Genomic DNA, 12,500 nt, shown 5'->3' with positions numbered 1-12,500 from the left:
AGTCGATGATGTCCATCACTCACTATTTATTTTTTTTTGTTTGTATTATACATCATTTCATTTTTTATAGATTTGAAAATAAGGACCAACTTGACTGAACGATGTAGTATTAAACAATGCTAATTCCACATGTTCAGGGAGGAATTATTAGTTGTATCACTTTACAATGAGGCAAAAATTATAATATTTCATATAATAAAATACAAAAGAAATAGTGAGTGGATGACGTCATAGTCTCATCATTTGCATACAAGCCAGGATGTGCATATACATGTAACTGTTTTATGAAATTAAGCAAAACTTTCAAATGTCATAACTTTCTACATATTTTACATCCAATTTTGATGAAATTTTCAGTGTTATGCTTGTTGGATTTTTCTCTTTTTATTCAAATCAACTTTTTGTTGGGGTTTACTTGTCCTTTAAGTTTGTAAACTTATCTTATCGCGTTTACAAGGACTTTTGAAGGGTAAGATGAAAACATGTCAGTGTGACCTTGACCTTTGACTTTTTGTCGTCAAAATCAATTGCCTCTCTGGGATTCATGCTAGTATCATACACACCAAATTATTTGAGCCAAGGTTAAGTTAAACTGAAGTTATCGTGTATACAATGACTGCAGAAGGGTAAGATGAAAACATGTCACTGTGACCTTGAACTTTTGAACTTCAAATAGGTTTCCTGGGATTAATGCGAGTATTATACACACCAAAATTTATGAGCCTAGGTTAGGTCAAAGTGAAGGTATCGCTTTTACAAGGAAAAGTGAACGGACGGACACCGAGCGTCTAGGACAGGCGTATAAAGGACATGTTTAAATCTCGATACATTATCCACTTCTATTTAATTCATTGGATCATGCGCTGGTGGGTAAATTCCAATACTGTTCAGTATGGAGCATGTTGCCTATTAAACTGCCTTTGTCGAGCAGAAAAGTCGCCGATTAAAATAGCCTCTTAAACTGAACGATTTCCCCTTTTTTCATCACTCTCTGAATCATTTGAATGTCTTCTTTGAAACGATTCAACATACAAAGCACAATATATGTGGTTTTCTTGTCCATGTATTGCAAATTAAAGAAATGGAGCTCTATGGCAGTCTCTTATCATTTAAGTAAATACGGCAGCAGTACCCGCCTTGTAGCATTGGCTTATCAAAAGTATTACCAATGCCTTATTTTAACACCATTTTTATTAAACGTATTGTCATGTGGAAAGTGTAAAACAAAATAAAGCACTCTAAAACACTAAAACAAGTAATAAGAAAAACAAGTGGAGCGCCTCTAGTGGTGCTGACTTTGAAAATGACTATAACAAATATTCACAAAAAACATCATTCATATAATGATACAATACTACGTTCATTGACCCTAAATGACATTTAACCTTGATCATGTGACCTAAGACATGTCAGTGATACTTGATTACCCCTATATCCACATTTTATTAACTATATCTATAAACTTTGAAAGTTATGACAGCAATTTTGTAATTACCTTCAATATGGCCAAAGTTCATTGACCTTGGTCATGTGACCTGAAACTTGCACAGGAGATTCAGTGATAATTGATTATTCTTATGTCCAGGTTTTATGAACTAGACCAATGCAATTTCAGAGTTATGATGGATTCAACAAATACCACAACTTAAAGTTGAATTAAGAAGGGGGTGAGTCTCATAAATATGGGTTCCACACACAGTATTTAGTATATATCAGTTGTTCAAACAGATAGCATGTCACAAAAATCCTCTGCCTTCTCGATATTTTGCTTTAAAAGTCTATGAAATTAGCCACCTGTCAGAGCCCGAGAGATGAGTGTACAGAAAAATCACTCTGAGTGTGACGTCACCGGAGGGAATTTAGTATAAGAGATGCCTGAAAATAATACAGAAATGCTATGCAGAGAAATAAAGATGATTTTACATTTTTTTTTCAAAGCAACTCAAATCAAACAAATAGGAATCATATATACAAATCTTTACTTTCCCTGTATAAAAACAGTATGAATACATGTAAGTATCATGAACTCTTAAATCATGATGTAAGATTGCAAACAATGAGTTATTGAATGATATTTTCACTTTTACTCATTTATTTTATCACGATGTTCCATTAAGTGAGTAGCTGGCAAGTAATTCCAGCGGCTAGCTCAGCTCTGCACGCGCTGCACGCCTTTACAATACACACAACACCCAGGCATTGAGTGTACCGTAGTGGGGTTTGTAGTGGTCTGATACAGTTCATGACCATGCAGCGATCCCCTGGCGTCTTTTTCGTCTTTCCTTTTGTCTTTGACTCCATTTTTATATCCTCTGGATGATTTCCACTCATAGCTCCACAGAACAATCTTGAATCAAACATACTATTCTTTTTGGGCTTTCGAGTTGTTTTCTATATTAATTACGCTAGAGATCACCGTCATACATACAAACGCAATTCGCAAGTGAGTTGGAGACAGCAAGAAAGGTATGCGGTACGGTAGCTCGACAGCTAGCTGCGCCGGAGCGGGCGGCCGGTCGGCACAAAGCAATTCCGCAACCAACCGTATATTTTGCAAGAGCCATGTCACACGCCGATAAATATGTCATAATAACATGTCTGCTACGTTATCGACTGGTGAGAAGATCTCGATAAAATTTCATATTATTCTCCTTGAAATTATTCCTTTAGGGTCTATGGTATCATTCTGACTGAGGGAATTTACTTATTTGGAATGATAGTACGGCCATAAATATACTTTAAATCATTTCCTCTTTGCAAGTTCTCCGGCTCGCAGGTACAACTTCAACTGCAGTGCAGTTTATTCCATTATATGACTTCTTTCGCCACGGACAGTCCCGAACGAAAAGAAGGCATTAAAACCATCTAAAATTGCTACAAAGAAGAACAGTTTTAACAATGTAGGGACATACTATTGACTATATGTCTTTGAATAATTATTACTTCCTTTCAATGTCGTTCACATAAAATCAATAGAGTAAAAATGAAGTTTTGACACAAAAGTAAATATGAAGGCGTACAATATGTTTACGTGCATAGTATGATGTTGGGCCCCAAGTCTGCGCACCTAACAATTTGAGTTAAGATTTAACATCAATTTCTTTTTATTTCACAAAATCCTTTGATAGTGTTCGTTATATTATTAAGAGTAAGTGTACCAAATTTCTCATTAAAAATTGAAAGAAAATATAAGATTTTCTTGAAAAAACCTCGGGCAGTCATTTTCAGATTGAAAAAAAATGGTACCCCATGTCTGCGCACTCATTCACTTTGCACACGATTCGGGGATTTTGATGAAAAAGGCTGCACTTTGAGGCCATCACATGAAATGCCCTAAATTCATTATTTTTCCACTATTTAGAGTCGGATCTTTTTTATGAATACCTGTCTATGTATTGCATGTGTAAAGTTCGTGCTCGTTGCGTATCTTCTTTTACTAGAATCGCGCAGTTACGCAGGTGCGCAGACTTGGGAGACCGCGCAAACATGCGGGAACTGACCATACACAAACATTACTACACCAGGATCCGAATACCCCCCCCCCGTGACGTCACAGTCAAAGAACACCCGTCTCGGTAGGCATTGCAGGAGCGAACTCGGGGAAAATAGGTAGGGATAAATCGTTCAAATTCACTATTTTGAAAAAAGAAAATGGGGGTCGAATCACCTCTTAGTGTTTGGGGGGTTGTAAGGTTGCTATTAATGTAAATATCTCAATATTTGGAATCGTCTTCTTAATTCAACTTTAACCAAAGTTCATTTACCTTAAATGACCTTTGACCTGAAACTCGCACAGGATGTTCAGTGATACTTGAATACTCTTATTTTCATGTTTCATGAACTAGGTCTATATTTTCTAAGTTATGCTGTCATTTCAAAAACTTAGACTTCAAATAATATTTGATATTGACGCTGCCGCCGTCGGACAAGCGGCGCCTATAGTCTCACTCTGCTATGCAGATAAGACAACAGTTATCGTGAAAAATGCGGGAGGGGGGGTAAATCAGCCCCAATCTTAATAGGGTTAAAACTGAGACTCGCTCTATTCACATATGTTAAAACTTTAAAACCATTTCCTGCTTTTTGGGGGAATTGTTACGGAAGTCAATTTTTGCTTAAAATACACTTCAATTTTAAGCCAGTGACCTCAAATGTTTGGTGATAGTTTCTAACATTTGTATCCCAAATTATGAAATAGGACTTTATGACTTAACAATTATTTCTAGAAATTTAGAATCTTGCCAGTGCCTATAAAAATGATAATATATTCACCTTGAAGGTTATTTCACTTAACAGTCAAAAATTAAATATTGTACTTCCCATGAATAGGAAATGAACCGTTCCTACCACAGTGAAAAATAATGATTATCTTGGAAATATCAATGATACCCTTACCATCACACACTGAAGGAGTCATTGAAGTTGTAGGAAAATCCTGGTGCGAGTCAAAGTCTGTCCATGAAATAATGTTCCCATATAGCTGTGGCAAAACACTCCGATTTAACTCTTGATATCACATCTTCAGGGATATCCCCAGTCCAAACATTGATACCAGTCATTGTGATGGAATCTTCAAACAAATAATTCAACAGAGAAAATATTCAGAGTGCAGGTCATCTAATTAGAACACTGAATAAATATCATCTAGCATATTAGGAGGTTCTTGACGATTTCATTAGTAGTAATATTTATTTTCAATAAAATTCTGATCATTGAAATCCATTTACCTACAAAATCACACCAATTATATCATATGCTACATGTATGATAAATTAAAGCGAGGAAAAAGGTTTGTTTGTGAATTAAAAAAGTATTGTGGACTTCGCTGGGGCCACGTCATTTTTATTAATTTTTTTATGGTTACGACTTGTTTACGTGGGTGTTCATACCATTTCTGTCCAGTTCAATTGCTCCAACTTTGAGCTGCAGTTTTCCGAGAGATGATAATCAGATACATCGCCATCATCGCTTGCAGCTTCAAAACCATCAAACAGAACAAACCATCCCCCAGTTCGGATAAATACAAGCAACAGATGATGCCAACGACCGTCACAAACCGAAAGACCATCAGATGAATAATTCTGACTGTAAAGGGACAGTTAAAGGTTATCAAAATCTACTGACCATGTTGAATAGTCTGACCATGCCTTTATTGAGCATCCACGTGTATTATTTTCTAAAATCTAGTAATCAATGATACCCAACCATTTTCAATTCAAAATTTCAAACATATCTAAGCTTTTTATTGAAAAAGGAGAAGGATTACCAAAAATATCACCCTAGCATAATTTATTGTTCAAATGGCACTCCGTCCTGAAAATGTTAATGTTTTCTTAGAAATTTAGAATGAAAAACAAATTGACCAGTAACAACACTAGGTTGAAATGTAATACAAATGTTTCTCATAGAAATTACATTTTAGCATTGAGATTTCCTGGGCAGCTTTGAAAAGCCACTTTGAAATTATTATCTCAAGCACAATGTCTTCCACCCACGACAATACAAGCCCTTTTCTCAAATTTAATTATTTACATTCATTATTATATCTTACAGTACATTAGTAAATCATTGTGAGGTATTTCTCACAAAATCAGAAATGAAATAAACTCACCTTGCCTCATTGAAAATGAGACTGCAGGGATTGAAAATACCAAACTGAAGATTGCCCATTTCAAAGTTAATGAATTGCTTGTTGGGTGATGACATCTCTGCCATCATCCAGAGTGATACAGTTACATTTTCTAAGTCGGTGCTGACATCAGCAGAAAACACGGTGGATGATGTTTGATGATCCAATTTAAGATCATAGTTGTCAGGAATAACTGAGAGATAAAAAATAACTTGCCTTATTCAAAACTTGATGGGAACATATTCTGTAAAAATTATGACACAGCACAAGGGCTCAAATTGTTTTTATATAAAACATGAATAATTTATACCAAGCAAATCCTCTGAATTGAAATATTTCATGGGTAAAATAATTGGTCTGGTTTTATTTAATATACTTCAAACGTTTTTTTCCATAAAATATGTTCTCTTAATCATTGCGCTCTCATGTGTCACATGGAAATTGGCAAGCTTTCCTTTGAATGAAATTCATGAGCACCTATTGCTCAGATCAGCTTGGCGATACCAATTATTATCAAATTTCCCATTTTTGTATCAGATTTACGCTTTTTGGTCAAATAAGTTTTTCCAAGACTTGACATTTAATTTAGGAACTATAAAATGCCATTCAAAAGAGTCATCAGTTGTGATTTATAGCAACACACTAAACATGCACCGTACATATTGAATTGCACTTTATATTATCAGATCTGATTACGGATGAATCATTTTTTGTTCAAGTCTTTGGGTCTATGGATATGCATCTTGGGGCACCACACAAATATAAAGCAAAAATAAAAAAAAAAAGTGAATAATTCCCCAAGTACAATATGAAAAATAATTTTAAGGTAAATGACATACATGTATCATTGATTATGTAAATAAGTGATAAATAGGGAAGCTGCTTGCAAATGACGTCACAACCCCCCCCCCCAAAAAAAAAAAAATGTAATTATGCATTTAATATGAACATTGCAATGACTCATAGTACAGTGCTTGCGATACTCCCTGAAAATGTTTACCTGTTCCACATGTGTCTCCTGTATACCCAGGAGGACATGTGCAGATGAAATTTCTGAGGACGTCTGCGCAGGTTCCATTGTTCTTGCATGGGCTTGACACACATGAACTTACAAGCTCCTCACATGTTGCTCCGCTGAAATGTGAGAGACATAATAATAATAATAGTAGTAGCAGCAGTAGTAGTAATAGAACGTTTTTGTATAGTGCAAAATACATGGAAAAATTGCATATCTCTACGCTTAAGATAATCATATTCACATATTACATATCTTACATGACATATCTTGTGCATACTGTAATCAAGATTCTATAAAATATTTACCTTTCATACTGGTGACTTATCACGTCTACTGACTTGAAAATATTTTTTTTCCTAACTTCTTGAAATTTGTCAGGTTTAAAAATAAAATCTGTGATGTTCTGCATTCTCTGAAAACTGTGGGGCTATCTGCTGGAAAGATCATATTGCCACACATTGTGTTCGTATAGTAGCCAATTAATGTTCAATATAAATATCATTATTTTAAATGTAATTTTCCACTGTGGGTACTGTACGTTAACACTTTGAGTGTTAACAATTTCTTCACATAGAGGACTCTGTAAAAATGAGTTCAACAATGTTATATTTAATTTTTTTTTAAATGCAGATGTTCTGTTTCCACACTGAGAGACACTGTCTTGATGTGGGTAGCTCTGATATTTCCAACATGGGATACTAAATCATTAAATGCTTAAAATTAAGAATTTATTAACACTGGTTGATTATTTACCCGGTGCTGTTTATCAATGACAACTTCCATCTCAAAATTTTCAATGAAAAAATTAATTGGTTTCAATTGGTCAATTTGCTTGTGCATGTTTTTTTATAAGCGCATTGTTATCAGGAGTTAATTAGCTCTTCCATTTTTTAATCATCATGATGCTTAGTCTTCTTTTTCCTGAATATACATTTTTTTTGGGGGGTGGGGAGGCTTATTACCCCAATGGTTTTAAGCACAAGATTCAAATAAAGTCATAAATGGTAATTATGAGATGTCGCAGCAAAGCATCTATTTTTAACCCCCACCACTCTTTACCCCAGCAACTTGAAATAAAAACCATCTACATGTTGATGAAATATAGTCCATTGTCTTGCAAGAGCGGAATTCAGTAAGTTCTGAGTAAATATCAATTTGGGCTATCTAATAGTTTGATTTTTTTTCTTCAAATTCCAGTTCTAATTTCATTCCATCCAAATTCAATATTTTCTATTCAAGACTTCTTACCGATAACCTTCGGGGCACAGGCAATCAAACCTGTCAGTTCCTTCTATACATGTGCCAAAGTTGTGACACGGTGAGGAAGAACATTCCAAGATGTCAACTTCGCACAGCCTTCCCATTAATCCTTTAAATCATAATAATCGAAGCAATGACAATAATTAATACTAATAGGAAAAATGATAATAGAAATAATTATAATATTATTGAAAGCCTCTCCTAATTTACTAGGGTAAATAAAATGCCAGTGCTGTCTCGTCTTATTATGACGTATAGCACTGAGCGGTTCAATAGGACGCGTATACGGATGTGTAGAATATGCGAATGTCAGCTATATGCCTTATCTCCCGCAACATTTCAACTAATTTTCTTACTGACTTTCCTGAGCGGGCAATAATTTGTGTCTGTGGATAAACCATTGGAAACTTATTGACCCACTATTTGATCAAAGTCATAAGCAGCAAATAATGTATTAAGGTTGCCCTGCTGAGGGGCCCGTTTTATAAAGAGTTGCAATTACTTTAATTTGGGCATTATGGCAACTACCATGGTAACCTTGATTTTGATTGGCTGCTGAGCCGTTGCCATGGTAGTTGCCATAATGGCAAAGTTACGACAGTTGTAACTCTTTATGAAATGGGTCCCTTATGTCTGATACGTTTAATACTAGTAGAATTATTGAACGCCTCCTCTAATATTTAAGATGGTAACAAAATGCCTTTTTTAGAAAGCAATACTTGTAGGAGATTAAATCGATTACAATAATTTTAGCCCTGTCGCGTAATACCTCATTATTTCAAAAGCTAAGACATGACAAATGTTGTTAGAACAATGCAAGTAAAATATTGAGACAGTCCACCCTATACTCGTATCAATTGTAACAACACATAATGGGCCTGTTGTGTGCCTGTTGCTGTAAATCTCTTCGCATTACATATTTATCGTGAAAAATGTTGAAGGGAGTCTAAGTAAGCTTCATCCTTCAACTCAAAGATATTTAATGTTAACCCTAAAAAGGCTGGGGCTGATGATCAGCCTCCCCTCAATATTTTTAAAATAAAAAATCCGCTGCGCATTTTTTTTAACCGCGTCGGTCGCTGACTTTTTACTTTTGAGTCTCCCGGAACTTTTAAGACCAAAATTGCGACCCCGGGTATGCATTTTAAATTACGGAACATTTCGTAAGTGCATGCAGACCCAAAATTGCTGATTAAAACGTGAATTCGTGCACAAATCCAATGCAAATACATGTAGTGTTTTCAGCCAAAATTCATAAATGCTTCTTTATTTCCCTTTTACTCATTAACATCAATTAATTTCATCTTGTTTATGGTCAAAATAAAGTCCCCGACAATTTCCATTGAAAAACAGAGTTGAATAAAAATACATACGAATTGTAGAAAACAATAAAATACATAAAAAATAAATGTGATCTTGAATTTTTTTGAAAGGACATTTGATCAGATTCCTTTAAAAAGTCTGTAAACCAAAAAATTAGCATTTTATGGGCTTCTAAAAAAATAGAGCAAACTTGATTTTATGCTAAATTATGATAATTAATTAGCAATGAAATTTATTCGCAGGTTTTGATCTTACAGTTTTATAGAATATGCCTTGGGTAACGCACGTGCAAAATTTCGTTGCGATCGCGCGGTTGACGGCCGAGAGGTGGGGCTGCCGTGACCGAGTGGTCTATAGGCCCCTCCCACCTAACCGAATTGCCTGAAATATGCCTTGCGATGGCTGGCGAAAGGCCTTTATTTCAAAATCGTTTTCAATGGTAACTGATAGTAAATTATATTTACCCTTTGTGTTTGGGTTCGTACATCACCTGAACTAACAGCTGCGATTATTAAAATTCGTGCGAAAATTTGAAGATGTTTAAAATTTCCCGACGAATTGAAAAATCGTTGGTCATCTGTTTGAATTCGCTTCTCTTATTTAGTCTGTGCTAATCGTTCGTTAATCGTTCGTGTGTTATTGGTGCGCATGGTCCGTCGTGATTCTGCCAAAGTGGAACGATCTCTAAAGAACCCTTTACGAACACGACGAAGAAACACGCTGACACAAACGTACAAGAACACCCGATCTATTCCCTCATCTTCGTTTCTAATCGTACGCCATATCAAACCATTGCTCACCGTTTGTCCGTCTTATTGGGTTAATCAACCCTTAGCTCGCCTCGGCTGCAATTTTCTTTGCATGTCATATTCATCCTTCGCTTATCGTTCGTTGATAAAATTTGACAGTAGTTACTGATCGCATGATTTGACGGAAATTTTATTTGAATTTGTTAAATTCGCGTGCATTTCGTGTTTTTTTCCCATTTGTCACCCTTCGTCCACCTACATTCGGACAGGTGTGACGGGGCTTTAAGGCACCTGACTATACATTGAAAGTCCGGGGTTCGATCCCAGGTTGCCGTACCTAAGACTGTGAGCAAGGCTTTAAATCAGCAATGCTCTTTTATCTTTCATTCAAATAAAGGCAAATGCTACAGACCTACGCATTCTTGGAACTATATGTAGGTGTGCTCTTGTTTTAAACAAGTGGAATGCCTCTGGCCGTCTCACCTGCATCACGCGATTCAACATAGCAGCAGTGCTGACTTTGAAAACTACTATAACTCGCACAAGATGTTCAGTGATACTTGGTTACTCTTATTTCCACGTTTTATGAACTAGACCAATACACTTTACAGAGATAGGATGGTAATTCAACAAATACCCCCAATTCGGCCAAAGTTCATTGACCCTAAATGACCTTTGACCTTGATCATGTGACCTGAAACTCGCACAGGATGTTCAGTGATACTTGATTACTCTTATGTACAAGTTTCATGAATGAGATCCATAAACTTTCAAAGTTATGATGGTAATTCAACAGATACACCCAATTCGGCCAAAGTTCATTGACCTTTGACCTTGGTCATGTGACCTGAAACGCGCACAGGATGTTCAGTGATACTTAATTACTCTTATGTCCAAGTTTAATGAACTAGACCAATAAACTTTCAAAGTTATGATGGTAATTCAACAGATACCCCTGATTCGGCCAAAGTTCATTGACCCTAAATGACCTTTGACCTTAATCATGAGACCTGAAACTTGCACAAAATGTTCAGCGATGCTTGATTACTATTATGTCCAAGTTTCATGAATCAGCTCCATAAACTTTCAAAGTTATGATGGGAATTCAACAGATATCCCCAATTCGGCCAAAGTTCATTGACCCTAAATGACCTTTGACCTTGGTCATGTGATGTGAAACTCATGCAGGATGTTCAGTGATACTTGATTAACCTTATGTCCAAGTTTCATGAACTAGGTCCATACATTTTCTAAGTTATGATGACATTTCAAAAACTTAACCTCAGGTTAAGATTTCGATGTTGATTCCTCCAACATGGTCTAAGTTCATTGACCCTAAATGACCTTTGACCTTGGTCATGTGACATGAAACTCTAATAGGATGTTCAGTAATACTTGATTAACCTTATGGCCAAGTTTTATTAACTAGGTCCATATACTTTCTAAGTTATGACGTCATTTCAAAAACTTAACCTCAGGTTAAGATTTGATGTTGACGCCGCCGCCGCCGCCGCCGGAAAAGCGGCGCCTATAGTCTCACTTTGCTTCGCAGGTGAGACAAAAATGATAATAGAAATAATTATTATTATATTGAAAGCCTCTCCTAATTTACTAGGGTAAATAAAATGCCAGTGCTGTCTCGTCTTATTATGACATATAGCACTGCACGGTTCAATAGGACGCGTATACGGATGCGTAGAATATGCGAATGTCAGCTATATGCCTTATCTCCCGCAACATTTCAACCCATTTTCTCACTGACTTTCCTGAGCGGGCAATAATTTGTGTCTTTGGATAAACCATTGGAAACTTATTGACCCACTATTTGATCAAAGTCATAAGCAGCAATAAATGTGGCCAAAGTTCATTGACCTTACATGACCTTTAACCTTGATCATGTGACCTGAAACTTGCACAAGATATTCAGTGATACTTGATTACTCTTATGTCCAAGTTTCAAAAGTCAGATCAATAAACTTGCAAAGTTATGATGGTAATTCAACAGATACCCCCATTATTGCCAAAGTTCATTGACCTTTGACCTTGGTCATGTGACCTAAAATGCGCACAGGATGTTCAGTGATACTTGATTACTCTTATGTCCAAGTTTTATGAACTAGACCAACATACTTTTAAAGTTATGATGGTAATTCAACAAATACCCCCAATTCGGCCAAAGTTTATTGACCCTAAATGACCTTTGACCTTGATCATGTGACCTGAAACTTGCACAGGATGTTCAGTGATACTTGATTACTATTATGTCCAAGTTTCATGAATCAGATCCAAAAACTTTTAAAGTTTTGATTGTAATTCAACAGATACCCCCAAATAGGCCAAAGTTCATTGACCCTAAATGACCTTTGACCTTGGTCATGTGACGTGAAACTCATGCAGGATGTTCAGTGATATGTCCAAGTTTCATGAACTAGGTCCATATACTTTCTAAGTTATGATGTCATTTCAAAAACTTAACCTTAGGTTAAGATTTGATGTTGACGCCGCCGCCGTCGGAAAAGCG

The 12,500-nt window shown here is 36.0% G+C and overlaps 1 pseudogene; it reads right to left on the bottom strand.

The window, feature by feature from the left end:
* LOC121425871 overlaps positions 1 to 8,011 on the bottom strand; it is a 38,113-nt pseudogene extending 30,102 nt beyond the window's left edge.
* Between the last annotated feature and the right edge of the window lie 4,489 nt (positions 8,012 to 12,500).

The sequence above is a fragment of the Lytechinus variegatus genome, chromosome 13 (genome assembly GCF_018143015.1).
Source record: "Lytechinus variegatus isolate NC3 chromosome 13, Lvar_3.0, whole genome shotgun sequence".
In the NCBI taxonomy this organism is placed as follows: domain Eukaryota; kingdom Metazoa; phylum Echinodermata; class Echinoidea; order Temnopleuroida; family Toxopneustidae; genus Lytechinus; species Lytechinus variegatus.
The sequence above is the reverse complement of the archived record's forward strand: the minus strand, read 5'-3'. Positions and strand labels throughout refer to the sequence as shown.